The following is a 23569-nucleotide window of genomic DNA, read 5'->3' on the forward strand; positions in this document are numbered from 1 at the left end:
GTTTGATCTGACCCCAATATCTTTCACATTTGTGTTTGACAAAGATGACTTACAATTACTGACCCATAAATGGCACCTGTAGAATAAAGCCATTTCACTTACCTTTCCATTTTAGAATAATTTGGTGGAACTTCTCCCGTTTGAAAACTCCAGTGAATATATATAGCAATTAATCTTGAAGTTCTATTTTAAAACTAATCAGAAGCAGTCTTCATGATTTCAAATTCAGGTACAAAGCCAAAGCAAGGATCTTTTCAAGTAATCTGAGTTTTAGTGCAAGTGCTTCCCTGGGATCTAATTATAAGTAGAATGTTTTCTCTGTTGTGTTTCCCCTTTTTCTTCTAATCCTGGAAAGGGCCACACAGATTTTGAACATTTTAATAATTTCACACAAAGAAGTTCAAAAGTTTCTTATAAGATTGTTTAAAAAATTGGAGGGAGGGGCGCCTGGGTGGCTCAGTCGGTTGAGCGTCCGACTTCAGCTCAGGTCACGATCTCGCAGTCCGTGAGTTCGAGCCCCGCGTCGGGCTCTGGGCTGATGGCTCAGGGCCTGGAGCCTGCTTTGGATTCTGTGTCTCCCTCTCTCTCTGCCCCTTCATGCTCTGTCTCTCTCTGTCTCAAAAATAAATAAAACGTTAAAAAAATTTAAAAAAAATAAATAAAAAAAATTGGAGGGAGAAGTTCTACTAGAAGGTATTCAACATATTAAAATAGAAATAGAATTTTTTTCTTTCAATGTGATTGGTCACTGAAAACATATCTTAGCAACTGGAATAAAGTAAACAACATTATTAGTGATACCATTCTAATGCGAGTATAAAGATTCACATGTTACAAAGTCAGAAATTCTATCAAGAGCCATGTAAAGGATTCAAACAGCAAAATTTGAACTTTTGAGAAATTTTCTCTGCAATGCATATCTATCCATAAAATGAGAGTATACTCATGTCTATGTTCATGATGTTCTTATATATTAACCTGCTGTTTTCTAGAGCAGTGACTCTAATAGTTGGTAGATATGGCATGAAGGCTTAGTAATTTTTATGACTCTGAACAGCCCTGAGAGATTATGAAGTCTGTGAGAAGTCAACATTGATGAGGGAAACTGGGCATTTCTCAGTGGTGGCAGAGATTGCCTGTAGTTTTTGTACCTGAATAGAGGAGTGAGCACCTGATGGGTGTATCAGAAGTGTGGCTGTGGAAAGTTAGACATTTTTCATATGCAAGAGGTCAGTTCCCTATCAGCCTCACCTAAAAATTTGAATACTTTCCCCAGAGTCTAGTCCTAGCCCTCCTCTTTGTTTTTAACTGTTTTTAACTGGTGAATTTAAAGGATGCCACTATGTATGGCTATATATATATCCATAGCCATACATATATATATATATATATATATATATATATATATATATATATACATATATATATATACATGGCATATATATACATATACATAATATACATATATATACATGTACATATATATAGATAGATAGACCAGTCAAGTATTGTGGGAAGGTAACTAGTTTGTAAAAGGGGGATGCTAGAAAGAATAAAATGTTAGTACATGCCTTATGCCCAGTCAAAACTACAGGGTACAGGAGACCACGGATCATCTGCTGTCATGACTGGTTAGTTGCTACAAGTTGGATAACAAGAGCAATATCACTTCTGGTACATCCTGAGGCCAGAATCTTGCTGTGACGGGTTCAAGTGTGACCCCCTCAAATTCATATGTTGAAGTCCTAACTGTAGAATGTGACGTTGCTTGGAAATAGGATCATTGCCGGTAAGCTAAGTGCTTCCTCAGCTGAAATCCCAGAGTTCACTAGATAACTGACCCGTGGAAAGAAGACTTCATTACTTATCACATCTTTTGTTAACTTCCACAGAATCCTAAAGGTGAATCTTATTGGGCAGGTATGTGTGAAAATAAGCCTTCTATGTACCTGAACCCTATCTGTTATCCTGTCTTATTTTTCAAAACTCTGTTGGTATCACAGAGGGATTAAGATGGGAACTTAATAAAGCCTCCAAGAACTCTCTTTCTGCTTTAGACTCTAAAACAGCTGAACATCAGATTTTTGAACGCTTAGCATCTATTCCTCCTTATTTTGCTAGAACATGCCAATTGTCCCCTGAGAATTGTCTCTCCTCCACCACCTCTCCTGCTTGGTCATGGTAGGACAGGGAGTGGAAGAGCCATGCAGCCTTTCCTGGCCAGAGTTTGTGGACGTGACTGAGGCTAGGAGAATCAGATTTTTCCTTGTAGGAATCTTGACCTTATCACAAGGACAGCAAACGTTTTGAATCAATTCCTTTCAGTAGTGGTGACAACTCCTTTTGTTATGGGTTAGAAGCACCCCTCAACCATCTGTCCTTATTTTTCCCAAGACCTTAACTTTCCCTTGGCATTCTGTGAGATAGTCAGCGTCCTTCCAATACATTCAATTTTTGTAAGTTAATAAGGGTTGTTTTCTGCTGCCTTCAGTCAAAGATCCTTAGCTGATTCAACCTACCATCCTTTTCTGGTGTTATACTTTTCTAGTGTTCTGACATTGTTATGTCTGGATATGATTATCATAGTGGGGAATATAAATTATTTAATAATTATTGTTTTGTAGATTTTTTTTCCTCTCTGAAGCATCTGTACAGGTACTTTTATCAATTGATCCTAGATCATTAAGTGGTTAAAATTTTCAGAGGAATACAATAATCATGAAAACCATCCAGGGTTTCATGTTTTGTGTATGGATATATTTGAGTTGAAATGGCTTCTCAATGATGTACATTGTTCCCCAGTCCCTTTGTCTAATGTGCTTGAAGAATGAGGTTAAAACTAGAGAAACCGTTTTCAGTTCCCTGAAGATAAAAATTGCTGGTGGAAAGAGGAAGGACATTGATAGTAGCCTACACAGCAAAGTATAAATGATATTTGATTACTGTTCTTGAAAATACTTTTTACTGTTCCACACAAAGATTAGTTTGTTTATATATTATTTGTCACAGTTAATGAGAATAAGAAAAAGCACAATGAATTTCAGCAAAGACATGCAAATTCTGAGATTACATGACAAAAACAGAAAATTCTATTTTAGTTCATAATCCACATAATACTCAGTTTAATAATTGTAAATATAGAAAATGTTTCTTGTTTTTCTGGTAGTAATTCTAAAGATGCAAGTAACTTTGACAAGAGTATATAATTATAAGGTGTCTAATTACTGGAAATAATCTTCAGATAGCTTAATTAGAATTAAAGTCCATTTTCCAAATAAACAAAAAAATGTATTTTTTTCTAAACATCATTCCAAAAACTCAAGATAGTTGGCATGTATAAACAATTCTAAAATTTCAGACTTTTCTTTGTTAATTAAAATTATAAACAATTTTAGGTTTAAAAAGAAGTTTAAAAGTTTTCACTAAAGAAGACTAAAATTAAATATTCTAAAAGAATTATACCAGAATTTATTATTTTGATTACTTCCATTTTATCCTACACCTGTTCTAAAAGTGTATATATGTGTATACATATGTATATAACACATACATACATACATATACCATTGTGTTCAATTAGATAAATGCATCAAACATTTTTTTCCTTTAAACCAGGTATACAAATGCCCTACATTTGCAGTCAGAAATCCTTGCAATGGAGTCTATTTCTGCTGCTTACTACCCTTCTAGCTATTGACTAATACAATCTTAAAAATGTCCCTTGGTTTTTCTGCAACTCAGTTTTGTTACCTATTAACTGTGGAATCAGTGATTGTTTTGCCTGCCTGTATCAGTCAGATAGGGTAGGTTATGCTGTGCGAGCAAATGACCTACAAATCCCAGTGGCTTTAAAGAACCCTTTTAAAATTGTTGCTCACCTAAGCAACATGTTCTTTAAAGATTTGCAGGAGAGAGTGGGGTTGTTCTTCTCATAGTCACTCGGGGACTCAAGCTGACAGAGCTTATGGAATGCTATCTTTCTCTATGCCAGAGGACAGAGAGAAGGCTCAAGAATATCACATTGTCAACTAAGTGGTCTAGTCTGGAGGTGACAGATGTCACTTGCATACTCAACTCATTGGCTGGTCATGTGGTCCCACTCAATCCCAAGGGTGCCAGGAAATGCTATTCTATTATAAATATAGAAGAGAGAAATATCTTGCTAACAGTACTGAGGGCTGTGCTATCACTTTGTAGGATTCTTGGGTTTTGTTTATAAAAATTCTTTGTAAACTATGAAATAATATTTATACTCAAGTCTTTTGACTCCAAAGACCATCTTTTATCCATGATGTCAAATTGCTGTTAAACTTCATTGTCTTTATTTTGTCTTTCACTTAATTAGCACTTATTTGTTGAGTGCTTATAAAATGTTAATCACTGTGGTAGGGGAACAAATGTGAATAGGGCAGTCTTTGCCCTCCGGGCATCCAAAGTTCAGTAGGGAAAAAGAACAAGAACTCTGCTATGATGAGATTATTTCCATGCTTGCCACGGAGGAGAGGGTTATTACTTCTGCTGGGGCAGGATGAAAATAGCACATATGAAATGGGCTCTGGATCATGAGGCTTTTGGAGTTCTAAAGTCATTGAATATTTTTAATCACATAATCTTTGCCTCATCCACTTAAAAGGTAGCACCTAAGTCAGACATTTAAAAAAAAAGAGAGAGAGAAGAAGAAAAAAAGAAGACAGAATGCTGATCTATTAAGGGAAAGAAACTGTTTTGCTATGTGGTCAGAATTATTGGGTATCTTTAAAATCAAGTCTAGATCATTTATTTTTTAGCTGCTTTCCCTTAAAAACAGACCTATGCTTCAAAAAGAGAAACACATCACTGTTCTTAGAAATTCATCTACTTAGCTTTAGCAGTGCTTGATTAAAAAAGGTACATTTAACAAATTCTGTTTCACCTCCATGTTCTAAAAAAAAGTTAGTTCTGGGTTCTTTACAAAAGAAATAAATTGCTTCTTCTAGGTCATTTTAGCTGAAACAGGAGCGACCAGTGGGTAATAAAACCTAAGAATGGTATATTCTAGAAAAGTTAAAAGTGTGGAGGAAAGGACTTTGGTCAGTAGCTTTTAATTCAGTTCAACAAAATCTATTGATTGTCTGTTGTAGGTAAGCTATCAAGAGATTTACTAACTGTTGGGGGAGACAGACATAAATGATCTATATTCTAAGTTAGAGTGAAAACAAGTGGTGCAAATAAGTGTGGAAAAAATAGCTGGGGCTCAGAGGAAGGGGGGTAATTCTGACTCAGAGGCCAGATAGTGCTTTACTAGCTCTACCTGAAGCTGGACCCAGAACAATGAGTAGAGTTTTAAAAGCTGGAGAGGAAGGCAATGGACAGTGGGACTGGGGAAAGAGTAATTGGGATTAAAGTAAAAATATCAGAAGAAGCATAGTGACAAGAAAATGCATGACCTATTTGGGCAATGGCAAACAGTCCAGAATGGTTAGGCATTGTGGTGTGAGTGTGTGTGTGTTTGTGTGTGTGCACGTGTGTAACAGGAGGTGAATACTGCAGAGTAGATTGAGGCTACACCATGGAGAGCCCTGAATGTCATGGTAAAGCGTTTAGATTTTGTTCTCTAAAACAGGTGCCCCTAAAGGTTGTCAAATTGAAGAGTGACATGTTCAGACTTGGGCTTTAAGAATATAGCTCTTTTGGGTCACCTGGGTAGCTCAGTTGGTTGAGCTTCTGACTCTTGATTTAGGCTCAGGTTATGACTTCAAGGTTTGTGTGTTCGAGGTCTGCCTTGGACTTTGCCCTGGCAGTGCGGAGCCTGCTTGGGATTCTCTCTCTGTCTCTCTGTGCCCCTCCCTGCTCATACTGTCTCTTTCTCAAAATAAATAAATAAAGTTAAGGAATATAGCTCTTTTATTTTTTTAAATTGTGTATATGAAAGGTGTACATGATGTTTTGATATACTTAGTGAAATGACTATTACAAGTCAAGCTAATTGGCATATTCATTTGTTAATATGTGTGTGTGTGTGTGTGTCTGTTGTGAGAGCACCTGAAATCTACTCTTTCAGCAAACTTCTGGTGTACAATATGGTATTATACATTATAGTCATCATTCTGACCATTAGATCTCTAGACTTATTCATCCGACACAACAGCAACTTTGGACCCTTTGACCAGTATCTTCCCATTTCCTCTGTCTCCCTGCTGTAACCACATTTCTACTCTCTTGAAACTGAGTCAAGTATGACTATGGTTAGATCCTGTGCAAGAAAGACCAGCTGGGAGATCCAGGAATGAGAACTTGACAAGCGAAACCAGAGTAGTGGGAATGGAGAGGAGTGGCTGTAGAATATTCTGGAGGTAGATTTGATTGATGATTGATTCCATATGGATTGTGAGGGGGGGGACTGGGTGCTCTAACTTGGGTGATATCCAAATCTTAGCATTTTAAGGTTATATTCCCTTCACCTAGTAGTTGCTCAATGACTCCCATAAATACAGGGAATGTCCTGGATCCCTTCTTTAGTTTGCTTCTTGCAAATGCATTGATTGGTATTGTTGGGCTGAATGGCACCAGATACCTCAGTTAAATCCAGGTTTTGCCTCACTGCCCACACCTAAGAATTGATATACATGTGGGAACTGTAATCATAAGAGCAACCCCATTAAAAAAACAGTGTCCCACTATCTTTTTAAAAATGTTTATTTATTTATTTTGAGAGGGTGGGGAGCACATGCATGCGAGCACACATGAGTGGGGGAGGGGCAGAGAGAGGAGAGAGAGAGAGAGAGAGAGAGAGAGAGAGAGAGAGAGAGAATTCCAAGCAGGCTCCATGCTGTCAGCACAGAGCCAGATGCAGGGCTCAAACTTATGTGAGGCTTGAACTCATGAACCATGCGATCATGACCTAAGCTGATATCAAGAGTTTGATGCTTAACCCACTGAGTCACACACAGGTGCCCCCCCCCCCCACCACTGATCTTTTTATACTGCTTAGTAAGGATAGTATTCTCACTGTCACTGGATACAAACATGAGCAGACTCCATAACTTTTCTGTTCATTCTTAGATAAGAGTAAGAATTAGAGTTGTTTTAAATAATTTGTTTCGGTTCAATAAGAAGAATATTCAGTCAAATAACAATAACACTCAGAAAGTGATTTAAAGTTGAAGTCTTCTCCCACTATCCGTTGCCAAGCTGGGACATGCTTTGCAATGGCTGCTGGTGGCTTCAGTCCTGGAATTTCTTCTCTTTGTTTAATTTGCTAGATCCAGGGGGAGGAAGGAGAGAGAAGGGAGATGCAAAAATTTTGTGTTTTCGCTACCATTGTAACAAGATTTTGCCTTCTCAGCCTATCAGATGATTAAAGTTGATTCTCTTGTAAACACTTTTGTGAGATCTTGAGAGAACCTTGCATATCTAGGAGAGTCTCACCTATAATTTCCTTGAAGTAGATGCAAGTTTTCCGATTTCAGCTAGTGACTTACTCCTCTGCAGCTCTTAGCAATTCCTTGGTGCATCTTGAGCACGTGTCTGCCAAGAGCTCATCACAGGCAGTCTTTACAGGAGAGGCTCTAATACAGCTCACATGCTGGCTGATCTTCATCTGGTCGATGGGAGGCATGAATACGTTTTTGGTCAAGACAGGCTTTAGGAAAACAAATTTATCCTCAGTCAGCAGCATGCTGCTTCTAAAACTGCTGTCCAACCCATCTCAACCTCTTGATTGCCCAAGTAGGAGTCCAACAATAAGTTACCACCTCTCCTCAAATACAGAAGACACATCAAATACAGAAGATCACATCAATACAGTGATCTCAGGATGCCTGGGTGGCTCAGTCACTTGAGCGTCTGGCTCTTGATTTTGGCTCAAGTCTTGATCCCAGGGTTGTGGGATCAAGCTCCATGATGGGCTCTGTGCTGAGTGTGGAGTCTGCTTAAGATTCTCTCTCTGTCTCTGTCTCTCTCTCTCCCTTCCTCATGCTCTCTGTCTCTCTCAAATAAAAACAATAAACCAAAAAACCTCTGAGTGATCTCTATGAACTCTCTCTCACCAGCTTGAAATAAGGAGCAGGCATCCATCATTCTTCTATCTTCTCCTCAACAGGTGGGACCCAGGTACAAATGCAGCAATCTAAGATACCTTCTGCACCAAAATGCTCTCTATTTCTGTTCTCATGCCTATTTTTAATTTTCAACATGCCTGAGATTTTTGAATCGTGGAATTAATACTTAACTCAACCTTTTGAAAAATGGCATATAGTCTAGCATCCCCTTTCCAATGCAGTGTTTATCATGTGTTGATATTTCAGATGAACTTTCCAACTTAACACTGCTTTCAGTTACCGTCCATTTGATTTTCAACCCACCTTCACCGTGGAGGCCAACCTACTGTATTCAGGCCCTTATTGCTTCAGGACCTCGAGCTACTTGAGTTTCAAATCCAGCTGTGAAGGCTTCTGGGATCCACATCTGTGCCAGAGCCATGGATCACTTGCTTGGCTTGACGGACGATGGATGAGTGATAGAAATAGAGCAGTATGTCTCAACCTAAGCAATGTTAACATTGGGCCAGATGATTCCTTTTTGTGGGTGCTGTCCTGTGTATTGTAGGATACTTAGTAACATCAGCAGTCCTACTCACCTGATGCAAGTAACACCCCCTTCCCCAGTTGTGACAACCCAAAAATGTCTCCAGATGTTGGCAAATGTCCCTTAGACATCCCTTAGAAAAATCTCCTATAGCTGAGAATGAGTAAAATAGAAGGAGAGGAGCAATTTTAAGTGTTTTTTGTTTGTTGGGGAAAATAGTGAGTTTGGTTTTGTAGGTTATGAGAGAAGCTAGCAAAACACCCATTTAACAGTCCATTAGGAATTGAGGTCTTGTAGTCATGAGCAAAGTCAAGGTTAGACTTGTGATTTGAAGGTCATTTGGATAGGGCTGATATCTGCACACTTTGGTATGGAAGTTCTCATCCTATGGGATGACTAGTAAAAAAGGCTGAGGAGAAATCACTGTGAAAGACCTTTGTTTAGGGAATGGACAATTGTAATTAGAGATAGGAGTAGAACCAGAGGGATATGGTGGGGTAATCATAAAGGGAGAGAATGTTTCGAAATGGAGAGACTGGCAAAAAGTGTTCAAAGCTGCTGAGAGGAATTCCTTTTCCTCTGTTCTGAGCCACTCAGGCCAGGCTCCAAGTCAGGCATATGGATGGTCTGGGCTGGCCCTTATCAGTATTGAACCTGTGAAGGCCCAGTATGGAGTCTGATATGCTGAGGGTCTAAATGCTTTTAATATAATTCATCATCTTACATAATACCAACATGAAAATTCCCAGACATCAAGAAGTTTAACAATAAAGTTTAACAAATTTTTCTTTAACAATAAGTTCTCATACTTCCATAATGGCATGGCATATTCCAGATAAAGCATCGTGTTGTTGAGAACAGATTCTGTCAAGTCTGTCTTTGGAATAGCACCATCTGATGTATCATACCCTCAGATGGAATCATTGACTGAGACTAATTTGTCTGTTCAAAAGTAGGAATCAGAAGACTTTGTACTGTCTTAGGTTTTGTAAGGTAACAGACAACCAAAAATGGAACAACACATCAAGGATGATAATAGTCAATAAGCTAAGCACAGAAAGAGTAAGGAATGGACAAATAATGAGTGCTCTAGATCAGTGGTTCTGAAGATCCCCTTTAACAATTATTGAGGACTTCAAGGAGCTTTTGTTTATATCTATCTATATTTTCTGTGTTGGTAATTGAAACTGAGAAAAGTTAATACAGATTTATAGGTATTCAAAATTTATATGTTCATTTCAAAATAATACCTTCATTGCTTGTTAATGTCAAAATGACATATTTATTTAAAAGAACTATAGTTTTCAAAACAAAAAAATAGTCATAATGGGGGTATTGTTTTAGATTTTTGCAGCTCTCCTTAATATCTCTGACTAATAGAAGATCACTGAATTCTCACATTACCTTCTGCACTAGTTTGTCATGGTAGTACGCATTATGTAGCCCTCTGGGAAACTGCATTGTATATTTGGAAGAGAATGGGAGTGAAAAATACAAATAATATCTTAGTATTATTTTGAAAATAGTTTTGAGCTCTCCGACCCCCAGACAGGGTCTTGGGGGTCATAAGAGCACACTCTGAGAGTTGCTGTTTTAGATGATGGCTATGAGGTTTCGAAGGGCTATTGTTAATGTCAGCAGAGGCAACAGGTTTTTGAAACAGGGCCTTAAGAAATAGAACAAAATTTCATTTGTTCTGATAGGTTCTTAAATAAGTTTCAGGCATGGCAAGAGCCAGCTAAAATTCATGTTTATTGCTAATTTTTGACAACTATCAGATATATTGGTTATTATAATTGTCTAATATTTAATATGGTGGGAGACTAGTTTCTTTTATTTTTTCTTTCAACAGAGTACTAGATTTAAAAAAAAGAGCTTTCACTTTTGTCATAGAATGTCAAAATGTAACGTGATTAATGGTCATCTGGTTTGCTTTTTCCTATCTGAAAAAAGGTTTATGAAAAATTAAAAAAATAAAATAAAATAAGATTTTAAAAGGAGCTTTTGTTGAATATTTGTAATGTAGCATTTTGCATTTATTAAATTTTAATATAAACAGATTTACATATAGTAACTAACATTTTCATTTGCAATAATAATTTAAGTCAGGCAAACAATACATAGAACAGAAAACCTTTGGATTTTTTTTTCAGAAAAGCTGAAGTTGAATATTTCCTCAGTATATTATTAAGCATAAAGTATGGAGCTCGTATTTGATAGGTCTTGGCAACTGAGTATATATGATAAAAATATATAGAGGCGCTTGGGTGGCTCAGTTGGTTGACTTTGGCTCAGATCGTGATCTCACGGTTCACGACTTCAAGCCCCGTGTTGGGCTCTGTGCTGACAGGTGAGAGCCTGGAGCCTGCTTCAGATTCTGTCTCCCTCTCTCTCTATCCCTCTCTGGCTCATGCTCTGTCTCTGTCTCTCTCTGTCTCCCTCTCACCCTCTCTCTCAAAAATAAATAAAACAATAAAAAAGAAATTTATAAATAAATTTAAATGTCTGCAGGTATGTCTGTCTATCTATCTATCATCTATCTATCTATCTATCTATCTATCTATCTATCTATCTATCATACAACCCTTTGATTCTATATATTCCTCATTTGGCTGTTGGGTTGCTCTTAGAATAATAATATATTGAATAACAGCATGGGCTATGAGATTCAGGTTTCTTGGGTTCAAAATTGAAATTTAAACCACCTCTATGCCTTTTGACTGTTTCATTATCTGTAAAATTGGGGCTGTACTTGTATCAATTCATATGGTTCTTAGAGGCTTTCAAAGATGCAGTTAGAGGTAAAGCTCATACATAGTGCTAGGAACAGAGCAAGTATTCTTTACATTATTTTTGAAGCTGTAGTTAAGAATTTGTATGAATTGTATGTATGTTAGCTGATGGATTTGAGGCCTAAAAATAATTTATTTAGGCATGTGTGAAATAATGAGAAATATGTATATATAATGATCCTTGCCCCTGGTTCCTGACACAGAGCTCCTAAATCCCTAGGAATTTCCTGGATGCTGGCAGTGTCTTTTGTTCAAATGACATGACTTTTGGTGGACTCCTGGATGTGAGCTGGTCCTCAGAAAGACCAAGCCATAATTAGAAGCTTGGAATTTTCAACCCCATCTCCCATTCTCCAGAGAGGGCATAGCGGCTGGAAATGGAGTAAATGATTGATCACACCTACATGATGAAGCCTCCATAAAAATCCCCAAAGTAAGAGGTTAGGAGAGCTTTTGGGTTGGTGAACACATCTACCTGCTGGGATGGTGGTGGAGTCCAACACCACAGGGACAGAAACTCTTGTGCTCGGGATCCTAAAATGCCTCACTGTATCTCTTCATCTGGCTGTTCACCTGTATCCTTTATCATATTCTTTATTATATAAAGAACTGGTAAATGGAAGTGTTTCCTTGAGTTCTTTGAGCTATTCTAGCAAATAATCAATTCCAAGCAGGGGGTCATGGGAACCAAGTTTGAGAAGTTGTGGGTAAGCTAGGAACATACTACTTGGGCTTGGTATCTGAAGTGGGGGTGGGACAGTCTTGTGAGACTGAGCCCTTACCCCGTGGGGTTTGCACTAATTCTTTTTAGTGTCAAAACTGAATTGAATTGTAGGACCCCCAGTTGGTGTCACAGAAGACTGCTTGGTGTGGGGAACAAAACCCACCCATCTGGTGTCAGAAGCGTTGTGAGTGTGGTAGTAGTTTGAAAGAAAAAGAGAAACACTTAGGAGAAGTGAATCTTTTCCTACTCAGCATGTAAAATGCTTTCTTAAAATTAGATCACTAAAACCATCAGATTTTTAAAAATACCATACACGAACAAACTTTCTCCAAAATTCTTGATCTGTAAATGAGTTATTTAATGGTAGATGCTGAATGAACCTCATGAAATAGACTGCTATAAAATGGCCACTTGAAGACTGTAGTTGTGGCTTTTAAAATTATTTTATTTCAAACTTATTTTATCCCAGCTCAGAATTTCTTGCTCAAATTAATGACTCATGATTTGAGAGGACTTGAGCAACACCTGGATTGCTTCTTGCTTTGTGTAACAGCCAACTTCTCTAATGCCTTACTTCTCTACTCCCAACAACACTAAAGGCTCTGGGATGGTCAGATTTATAATATATCGTGATTTTAGCCCTTGCACAGTGGTTGATCATAGCAGGTATTTTGACCCCAGTGCTTTAACTGCAAGGGCATTTTGACTGTGTTGTCTTCTGTTGAGACGACATTCAGTCAATATCAAAGGAAAAAAAAATTGACGTAATTAGAAATACACAGAAGCATTGGTTTAGAAATTCCAGATACTCAATAGGCATGTGATAGTCATTGTTGTGTGTGTAATGTATTGGGCAACAAGTCAAATGTACATAAGAAACTATTCAGTGAATGTGGAAGCACATTTTTTAAGGATATGGAATTTTTAATGATTCCTTTAGATCAATAATGGAAAACAGATTTTTCTGGCAAAGTATATTGCCTCTCCAGAATGAAACGGTTACCCCTGAGGCTAAGAGATAAAGTTACATATAAACAACTATGTTTTTTTGTAAGCCCTGATCAGGTCCACTGTGTCTTCTGGTAGCATTTTCCCTCTTTACACTGCAGTGTTTACACTATGTCTTAAACTTTTTATTTACACACAACACAGTTAACTTCTTTCTTATAAATAAAAGAACAGTTGCTAATTTCCTTTTAATTTTATATTTTAAAGAAAATTACTTTACTCTATATTTATGAATAAAGTGGATTGTTTTAATGTTCAACTCAGAGTATATTTTATTTATTTATTTATTTTTTAATGTTTATTTATTTTTGACACAGAGAGAGACAGAGCATGAGCGTGGGAGGGGCAGAGAGAGAGGGAGACACAGAATCCGAAGCAGGCTCCAGGCTCTGAGTTGTCAGCACAGAGCCCGATGTGGGGCTCGAACTCACAGACCGCGAGATCATGAACTGAGCCAAAGTCGGACGCTCAACTGACTGAGCCACCCAGGCGCCCCTCAGAGTATATTTTATACTTAGTTAATAATTGGTGTTCTTTTGGCACATTGATATTGCACATTATTGGAAATGAGCAATTCTCTATGTAATTCCCATTTGCAAATATAAATACTTTCTATACCTTTTTTTGATACTATAAATATAAATACATTCAATGTCCATGCTGGAGTATTAGGGTCCAAGGTCTGTACATGTACAGGCAATCTTATGAATGATTTAATGGCACAGCAAGAGTGGTGAGATAATATATAATTTTAGAGGAATTATATTTAGTAAATATCAGTCAACCACCAGGAAGTTTGTAAAGATAGATTTCTGTAGCTTCAGTTACTCTACATCCAAACTTCAAAGTGTTCAAAGTTATGACATGAACTTAACAGAAATAATTCATCTACCAGCAACTTAGCTGCTCTTCTGATAAAATAATAATGGACAAATTAGAACCAAACCAGGACATATGTAGAACAATGGAATTATAGCTAGAATATGGCAACCTACGATCTTGGATTTATAAAGGAAGTATTCAACTCTCTTGGTTTCTATGTAGGCAGATGTGGTAAAAATTTCTTTTTATATTGTATAATATATTATACAATATATTGTATAATGCATAATATTGTATATTATATTGTATTGATTGTATATTGAGTGTTCTCTCAAGCCCAAAGAAGGGAGTAGGATCCATTGTCTCTTATTGAGGATGGGGCATAAATTGGGGATAAATCACATAGGACAGCATAAATAATAACAGTATCAAATGCTAAGTCAGAGCTACTTTGTGGGAGAAGAAACCACACTACCATGGCCATACTTGAATTCTGGCTCCACATTTACTAGCTGCGTAACATTGGTTAAGTTATTTAGACTATATCATCCCTTGGTTTTTGATTCTGTAAAGTAGAGATGGGGTAATTGTGAATATTAGATGAGATAATGAATGTAAGATATCTAGAATAATATCCAAGTCATTATAGATGCTCAGTAAATAGTCTCCATAAATGAGCAAAGTATCCCTAAAAAATTTGTTAGGGATATAGCAACAACTCAGGCTCAGTCTTTTCCTTCAAATAGCTTATAATTCATTAGGTGCAGGTAGGCTTAAAAATTTTCTAAAAATACAAGAAACTATAAAACAGGCATGTTGAGTTTTACCTGAAGGCTTAGGGGAAAGAAACCATTCATCAGAATGGTATTGCTTAAACCGAGTATTCAAAGGTGAGTTGTCTCTTAGACTGTAGTGATAGGGGAGGATGTGATAGTGGTAATCCAGGTAGAAGGAGCAAGTTCAAAGAACTATAGTTTCATTTTGGTAAATCATGATGTGTGAGAAGGTGACTTGGTAAATGCTAAGGATGACAAGTTAAATGGGGGTCAGATCATGTATGGTCTTACATTTTGTGTTGGGCAGTATGAGTTTCATCCAAGGAAGTCATTGGAGCCCTTCAGCTGGAGAAGTGACATGATCATATTTCATTGGAAAAATATTATGTTTGTAGTAATATGAAATATATATTAGAGATGGGCAAGAATAGAGGCAGAGAGACCAGTTAGAAGTTGAATGTAGCTGTCCAGCTGAGATAACATGACTTCCTGAACTAATCTGTTAGAATTCGGTGTGTAAGAGAAGTAGGCTAAAGGAAAGAAGGTGTTTTAAGTATAAAATCAATTTCGTTGAATAAGAGAAGTGAGTGTGTCCAGAAAAGAGAAGGAATCAGTTGTGTCAGATGTTAAGAAGATGTTGGGTAAAATGAGACCAAAGAGAATTAGAATTTTGACCAGATTGCACCTACATACATACACATATGTTCTTTATGGATGGAGGTCTAGGCAGCTTAGTGGCAATTATAATAATAGATGTTTTGGGGAGGACAGAGTATGGAAAGACTTTTACTTTCTGCATTTATAATGAATTATAATCATTACTGAAAAAAAAAACAGAAAAATGAGGAATTCAAAAAAAGGGAGAAAATAATATATTTTGTTCTCTTTATTTGTGTTTAAAGCACGGGTGTTATGAGTGATTGACTATCTCTTATGGTAAAACTAGTGGGGTACAAATTTGGGTCATTTGAGACCTGAAATTATCTTGAAAACATGGATATGGACTTGCCGCGTTCTCATTGCTTGGTGTTTAATCAGAGGTTTTATGAGGGCCAGTTTATTTTCAGTTTGGAATTATTTAATGAGAACTTTAAAATAGTATAACTAAACCTAGGAATTAAACATATAGAGGATTATGTTTACATTTTCCATTAGTACAGCAATAAAAGTACACATTTAATTCAGGGGAGGGAAGGGTCTTGGGAATATTTGCCAGAGATGTTTTAGTGCCATGGTGAGCCTGGGCTGCGGGGGGCCTTGTGAGTGAATGGGAGGTGAGGATGTGGACAGAAAGTTGCATGTTCTGAAGGACTGGATGTGAAGTTTCCATGAGGTACAAGCAGAGTTGCAGGCCAATGCCAGGTAGGCAGGATCCGGGTTCCTGAATTTGTTTACACCCCGAGAGAGAGCTGTGCATTTACAAGCTGTGCAGACAGAGCAGTGAAAGAGGGGACATGTGACAATGCAGAAGAGAGGGTAGAGAAATGGAACAAAGTCCTTATGCCAGATGAGATGGGGGTGGGGCAGCTGGATGGAGGTCACAGGTGGAGGGACTTGCCTGAAACAAGGCAAAGAAACATTTCAGCTTCTGAGACTTGAAAGGAAGAGTGAGGATGAGATCCTGATGTTTGTCACTCAGAGGGCAGGAAGTTGAAGGCCATTCTTCCTGACAGCTCCAAATTCTCTGTGCCACAGAAACAAGGTCATTAGCAGAGAGGAGAGCTGGAGAGAAGACGGGGTTGGTTAGCACTTGAGAAAGGTGAAGGACTGCGTAGTTTCTGTGAGGACAGGGAGAAGGACGTGGCCAGGGGAGGATAAAAGGTTTTGCCTCTGTTCCACCTGCATGACTATGTGGTTTTCTCTGGCCCCAGTCAGCTGTCTGGGCTGGGTGCAGAAATTCTTTTGAAAGGATGGGGGGAAATCTGGTTTGACAGAAATGGAGGCTTCTTCAGTCTTCCAGTGTAGATGAAAAATAGAACACCCAGATCTGTATTCTCTCTTCTTATGTACAGTCTAACTATTTAGGTATATTTTAATGACTGAGCATGAAGAATTTGAATTCGCTCACTTAAAAAAGATCATTTAATTGCCATCTTGGCTGAAGGAGATGTAGTGAGGCCTTAGGTAACCGATGTTATCTTTCTGACCTGTTTCTGAATGTGTCTGGTGCTTAAAATAAGTGTCCTCTTGTCTCTCTCATTATCTTTTTTTTAAATTTTTTAACATTTATTCATTTTTGAGAGACAGAGACAGAGTATGAGCAGGGGAGGGGCAGAGAGAGAGGGAGACATAGAATCTGAAGCAGGCTCCAGGCTCTGAGCTGTTAGCACAGAGCCCAACACGCGGCTCAAACCCATGAACCATGAGATCATGATCTGAGCCAAAGTCGGAGGCTCAACCGACTGAGCCACCCAGGCACCCCTCTCTCATTATCTTATAAATGACATAATTCCTGCTAGTTAACTGGAGACCAGAATTCTTCCTCTCACTTTTACTACTTCATTGTTCTTTGACTTGTTCATCTGCACAACTCCAATGTTTAAATGGCTCTACTTTCTGTATGTCAGTCATTTCTTCCCCAAAAGACCCCAAAACAACACAGCATATTTGGGTGAATCTCACTTAATTTTGAGTCACATCTCTGTTGTCTTTCAAAATCTTTCTATTGGTAAGGCGATTGCAAAAGTGATTTAAGGTGGGGGCCAACCAGCTATGGCCTGTGTGCCAACTCCAGACTGCTTCCTGGCTTTGGGAAACATGGCCCACGCACTGAGGATGCATTTTACATTGTAAAACGGTTGAAAAAAAATCAAAAGTAGGATAATGTTTCATGACGTGTGAAAATTACATGAAATTCAAATTTTAGTGTCCATAAATAAAGTTTTATTATGACATACCACACTCATTAATTTGTGTATTGTATAATACATAGGCTTCTTATAATGTCAGAACTGAGTGGTTGCTACAGAAATCTGTATTGCCTGCAAAGCCTAAAGCATTTACTATCTAGCCTTTTATGGAAAAAGTGTGCTAACCCCTGTTTTAGAGGTGGTCTCTGGGTATGTTAGTATATGTTTAGCCTTTTTTTTTCTTGCTCTTTAGTGGAGTTAAGTTATTTAAAGGGATAAAGGTTTGACACTTTACATGTTATGGTCCGGATATTGCCTCTGTCATTTATGTGTTCAGTTGATCTTTCTTGAATCCTTCCTAGGCTCATTGCCAGATGCTGTGAATCTAGTGATGGGAAGATGAATAAGTATAATATGCTACCATACAGTATATTACTCAGCTCTGGAGTCAGATAGCCTCATTTCAAATTCTGCCTCTATAACTTTCTTGCTCTATAAACTTAGACAAGCTCTTTTGGTTTTGTTATCTGTAAAATGGGATATTATCCATACTTCTCTCAGAGCTCTGTTTTGACCCCTCTAATGAGATAATTCATGTAGTCCAATATCTGGCAATACATAGTAATTTCTTAGTGTTGTTGTTGTTAATAGATTGTAATAATTTATATGATGGGGAAGAACTCTGTTCTATAGAACTCATGAGACGAGGCCAGCTAAACCTTCTTGGGACTCTTCATCTTGCACCCATACATTTGGTTAGAGACACTATGCTTCTTTGAACACTATCAGAAAACTGGATTCTTGGCCACTGCCATGGGGTCCACTCTTTTGAACAGGTCACATTTCTTTCTGTTTTGAACCTGGCTTCCTCCTTTGAGACCTTGGCATTCTTTGGGAAAGCCCCCTGGAGCTCAGTGACAATCCTACACAAATCTCTGTGGTTAATAGAAATCCTTTAGAAGGAGGTTTTCTTTTTGTTGTTGTTGTTGTTTTTCTCCACCAGTATAAATTTTTACTTTCACAAACCTGCATTGTTAGTAAGAACTGGGTCTTTAATTTATGGACCTACTTGCAGGTGAGATTTGTAGTGCCGAACCAAGTACCCACCTGCCTCTTTCTATTACTCCTAATTGATAAACACGTGATGGGAAAAATTAGCCCCACTTCAGATGTGCTTTCAAAACTCCAATTCTTCGTTGCTACTACAGCTGACTCTGGCCTCATAAATGTTTGAGTGAGACAGAAATAGGTGAGAGAAGTACCAAGGAAGATACTAGCAGGAAGTGGCATCAGAATTCTGTTAAAAATCATATCTAGGGTTTGAAAGCTGTGGTGAGGACATTGTCACCACAAATGGAGAGCCTCTGCCTTTTGCATGGTACCAAAGTAGTTGATTTGAAATGGTGCCCAAGTTCATTGCTGATTTGCTTAGATTGTGGCACCTTCAATTATACAGAGACTCAAAATATTTTAATGAGTGGGGAACTTTTTTGTCTAAATCATTCTAATAACAATACAGTCATACATTTTAGTTTGAGTAACAAGTCTGTCCTTAGCTGTTTTTGAATTATTTGTTGAATTTGGCAATGAAATTAACATAGTGACTAAGGGAAAGCAGTTTTGGAAAGAAAACTTGTTGAAACCTTGATATCATATAGGATATATGATCTTGGCAAGCCTTGTTTTTTGTTATTATAAGGTGGGATAATACGATTCATCCCCAGATATTGCATGGGTTTTATGAGTAAATCTGTATGAAGTTCCTGGCATATATTAAGCATTACCTAAATTGTAATCATTATATTATAAATGAGTTCTCTTTGTCTCTTTGCAAAGATGCAATCATTCTGTCAACCTCTTTTATTCAGAATAATTTATCTTATCTTTAACTTTAATCTATCAGTGCAAACCACCACTTAACTGTGTGTTAAGATGGATTTTTGACAACAACATTCTATCACAAAATTGGCTTTTCTGACAAAAAAGGACTTATGTCCTTATTAAACATTACAGAGTAAGAAATAACATTTAAATGAATATGAAACATATCCTCTTGACTTAGTGGATAGCTTGGCAGAATTTTAAATAGTTAATTTTTAAAGATTATAACCTTGGCGTGCCTAGGTGGCTCAGTCGGTTAAGCTTCTGACTTCGGCTTAGGTCATGATCTCATGGTTCGTGGGTTCAGGCTCTGAGTTGGGCTCTGTGCTGACAGCTCAGAGCCTGGACCCTGGTTTGGATTCTGTATCTCCCTCTCTCTCTGCCCCTCCCCTGCTCTCTCTCTCTCTCACTCAAAAATAAATAACATTAAAAAAATTTTAAAAAGATTATAACCTTGAAAAATAACTGGGTTTTAAGGTGATGGCTTAGTTACTTGGAGTACAACCATATCAGGTTGAAAAACGATGTTACTGACAAGTCAGGAACCTAAAAGAATCAATGGTGATTAATAATAAAGTGTGTGGCTGTTGTCATTTTTCTTCACTGTACAAAAACTTGTACTTCACAAGACAGGAATGGGAAGCTGGCTGTAATTAGACATTTATATAGATTTATTTTAATGCCTGGCTCCATGGATGGCCCTAGCAATGTAATCTGTGGCAGAGGAATATAATATAGTACATCCACGAGAATGGAAAGTTGTCCCACAGTTTATGGCCACAGTCTCAAAGGAAAGACTTATTAAAAATTCATGAATGGTTCTAAGTAAAATGTAATAAAATCTATCTCTAAATTGTAAAATACCTTTCCCCCCAAGTTTATGTAGTTGCCATTCATTAGGAAATAGTAAAATTATGTTTATCACATTTTTTTCCCCGAAGCAAACAAGATTTGTCACTAATAATACAGCAAATATTATTAATAAAGCGCTTACTGTGTGCCAAACACTATTCTTGTGAACCAAACTGACAGTGAACAAAGCAGGCAGAAATCTCTTCTGGATTTTTACATTCTTATGGACAGAGGCAGACAATAATATTGATGTGTATGTCTGTATGTATGTTATAGGAGAGCAAAATTTGCCGTCCCAAAATATGCCTCTTTGGCTTGTGGATTATTTTAGGCTGATTATTTTTAAATAAAAGAAGACTCAAGAATTTTTTTTCCTTTCCTTTTCTTTCCTTTCCTTTCCTTTTTCTTTTCTTTTTTTATTTTTTTATTTTTTTGCCTTCTCACCTAACTGCCCAGAAGTATTTAGACAGAGGAATTTCTCCAAGGTGGGAGCTATCACCATACATAACTACAGTATAATATGAACAGATATGATAGATAGGAAGGAACCTAGCAAGGCCTGTTTGATCAAAGTCCTATGTCCTATTGTTTCTGGATGGCCCAACAAATATTCCTTTACCAAACGTTTACTCTTTCATCTTCCTATGAATTTTCTTCTTTCTCTTTGAAACCCCAGACTCCACCTCTTATGTATGTCCAGAATAACATACATACCTCATCTTGCCTGTCTTTGGCATCTCTTGTGTTTATGTGGATTCCCCAAAATTACACAACTAAGTGTAATTTTTTCAGGTTAACCTGTTTTGTGTCAGTTTAATTTTTAGACCAGCCAAAAGAACCTCAAGAATAGAAGAAAAAATTATTCCTTCCCAACAGTGTGTATATATACATACATATCTGTTTGTGTTTGTATGTGTGTATACATGTTTAAATAGTGATAAGGACTATAAAGAAAAAGTAAATAAGAAAGGGTGATATGGAGGGGGTTTGCAGTTTTAAAGAGGGTCTGGAAAGGCTTCACTAAGAAGGTGGCATTTAAGCAGAGATTAGAAAACAATAAGGAGGGGTTCCTGGGTGGCCCAGTCGGTTAAGCATCCACCTCTTGGTTTCATGGCCATGATCTCATGGTTCGTGAGTTTGAGCCCCACATCGGGTTTCATGCTAACAGGGCAGAGCGTGCTTGGGATTCTCTCTCTTTCTCTCTCTGCCCCTCCCCAACCCCTTCTCTCTTTCTCTCTCTCAAAATAAACTTAAAAAAAATAAAGAAGAAGAATACAATAAGGAAATGCACACACAGATTTCTGAAGGATGTTTCAGGCAGTATGATCATAGCAAAGGCCATGAGGTGGCAGTAAACCTGGAGTGTGTGGTAAATGCCAAGTTGGCCAGGGTGGCTGGACTTACGTTATAGAAGATGAAGCCCGGGAGGTCATGGTTGGGAAAAGTAGATCTTGTAAGTTCTTTTACATCACTGTAATGATTTTGAGTTTTATTCTTAGTGAGAGTAGGAACCATTGATCTCACAAGTGAAATGATTTAACATATTTTAAAAGGATTGCTCTGGTTGCAGTGTGGATCATAGAGTGTAAAGAGAAAGAAAGGAAGCAATGGGGCCCTTAAGAGGCTTTTGCTATATATCAGGTGATATATAACAGCAGCTTGGACCCGGGTAGTAGTAGCTTAAGAGACAGAGACCGAGAAAGAGAGAGAGAGAGAGAAAGAGGGAGAGAGAGAGAGAGAGAGAGAGAGAGAGAGAGAGAGAGAGAGAACGAGTGGGGGAGGGGCAGAGAGAGGGAGACATAGAATCCAAGGCAGGCTCCAGGCTCTGAGCTGTCAGCACACAGCTGGATGTGGGGTTCGAACTCATGAATTCTGAGATCATGACCTGTGCTGAAGTCAGACACGCAACTGACTAAGCCACCCAGGCACCTCTCCTTTTTCCCCCCAAGAATAAGTGTACCAGTTTTATTTTAAATGTTTCACTGTTAACAAAGCTGCAGTAAACGTCTTTGTAAGTATATGTACACATACACAGGTATGTTTTTAGGGTAGACACTTATGAGTAGAATTGCTGGATTATAGTCTTCACATTTAAGTTTTGGGAGGGGGGATTATGGGAGAGATCCAAGAATCCCTAGGGGAGCCTGAAGCCGCAGAATCAGGAGAAGGTTGAATTCTGGATATATTTTCAAAATAGAACCTACAGATTTGCTGAGTATATGTGAGATACACATTTCCTTCCTCAAGTATTTGAAGGGTGGGATTGTCAGTTACTGAGGGGAAGTTAATGGAGGAAAAAATTGGGGGGTAAAGTCAAGAGCACAGTTTTAAAATGCTTATTTGGAGTAGTATGCAATTGAGTTGGTAGTTGGCTATAGAGGTCTGGATTTCAAGGAGAAATCCATGCTGGAAATACAGATATATAGATAATGAGTTTTAGGTGCCTGCATAGTATTTAGAGCAGTGAAACTCTCTGGTGAGATCACTAAAGGAATAATGGTTACTAGAGAAAAGAGGAGGTTCAAGGGCCCTTCCTTGGCACAGTCCTAAATTTCTGGTAGTGTTTCTCAACTTTGGCTGCAAGTAGAATTACCAAGAGACCTTAAAAATAAATACTGATGCATGGGTCCCACCTCTAAAGGTTAAGAGTTACTTGTGCTGGTCAAGGTGCTGCCAGGGTGCCTTGGAAGTGACATCATATCACTTTTGCTGTATTCTGTTCTTTAGGAGCAAGTCTCTGGGTCAAATCCATACTCAAGAGGAGAGGCTTGTACAAGGGCATGAACATCAGGCAGTGGGGATCATTGAAAGTAATCTTTAAAGGCAGTCTACCAGAAATAGGTATAAGTTTATTTTAGTACATCTTTGGAAAAAACTCATTTTTTAGCTTAAACTATAATGATATAATTTTCATTTTTATAATAAATTCATATTTATAAATATATATATATTGATCTTAATATTAAGTCAGAAAGATTAATAATAAAAGTATACTTGAATATTACAATAAATAAAGATGATATAAATTATTTACACTTGGAAAATGTATCTATATCAATGACACTGTGTGTTAACATTATGTGCTGTTTCCTACTACTGGTATTAATGCTCCCTTGGCTATTATAGAAAAGAGAATCATAAACCACTAGGTTCTGCCCGTTAGCAACTTCTAAAAAGTATAATTCAAAAATATTCTCTAGACACCATCAAAAATGACATTTGAGAACTAAGAGACAATAATCTATGTATTGAATCTTTATTTTGCTGAAAATCAGGAATAGTGAACTGCTGTAGCAGCAA

This window comes from Felis catus, chromosome A2, assembly GCF_018350175.1.
Source record: "Felis catus isolate Fca126 chromosome A2, F.catus_Fca126_mat1.0, whole genome shotgun sequence".
Taxonomy (NCBI): Eukaryota; Metazoa; Chordata; class Mammalia; order Carnivora; family Felidae; genus Felis; species Felis catus.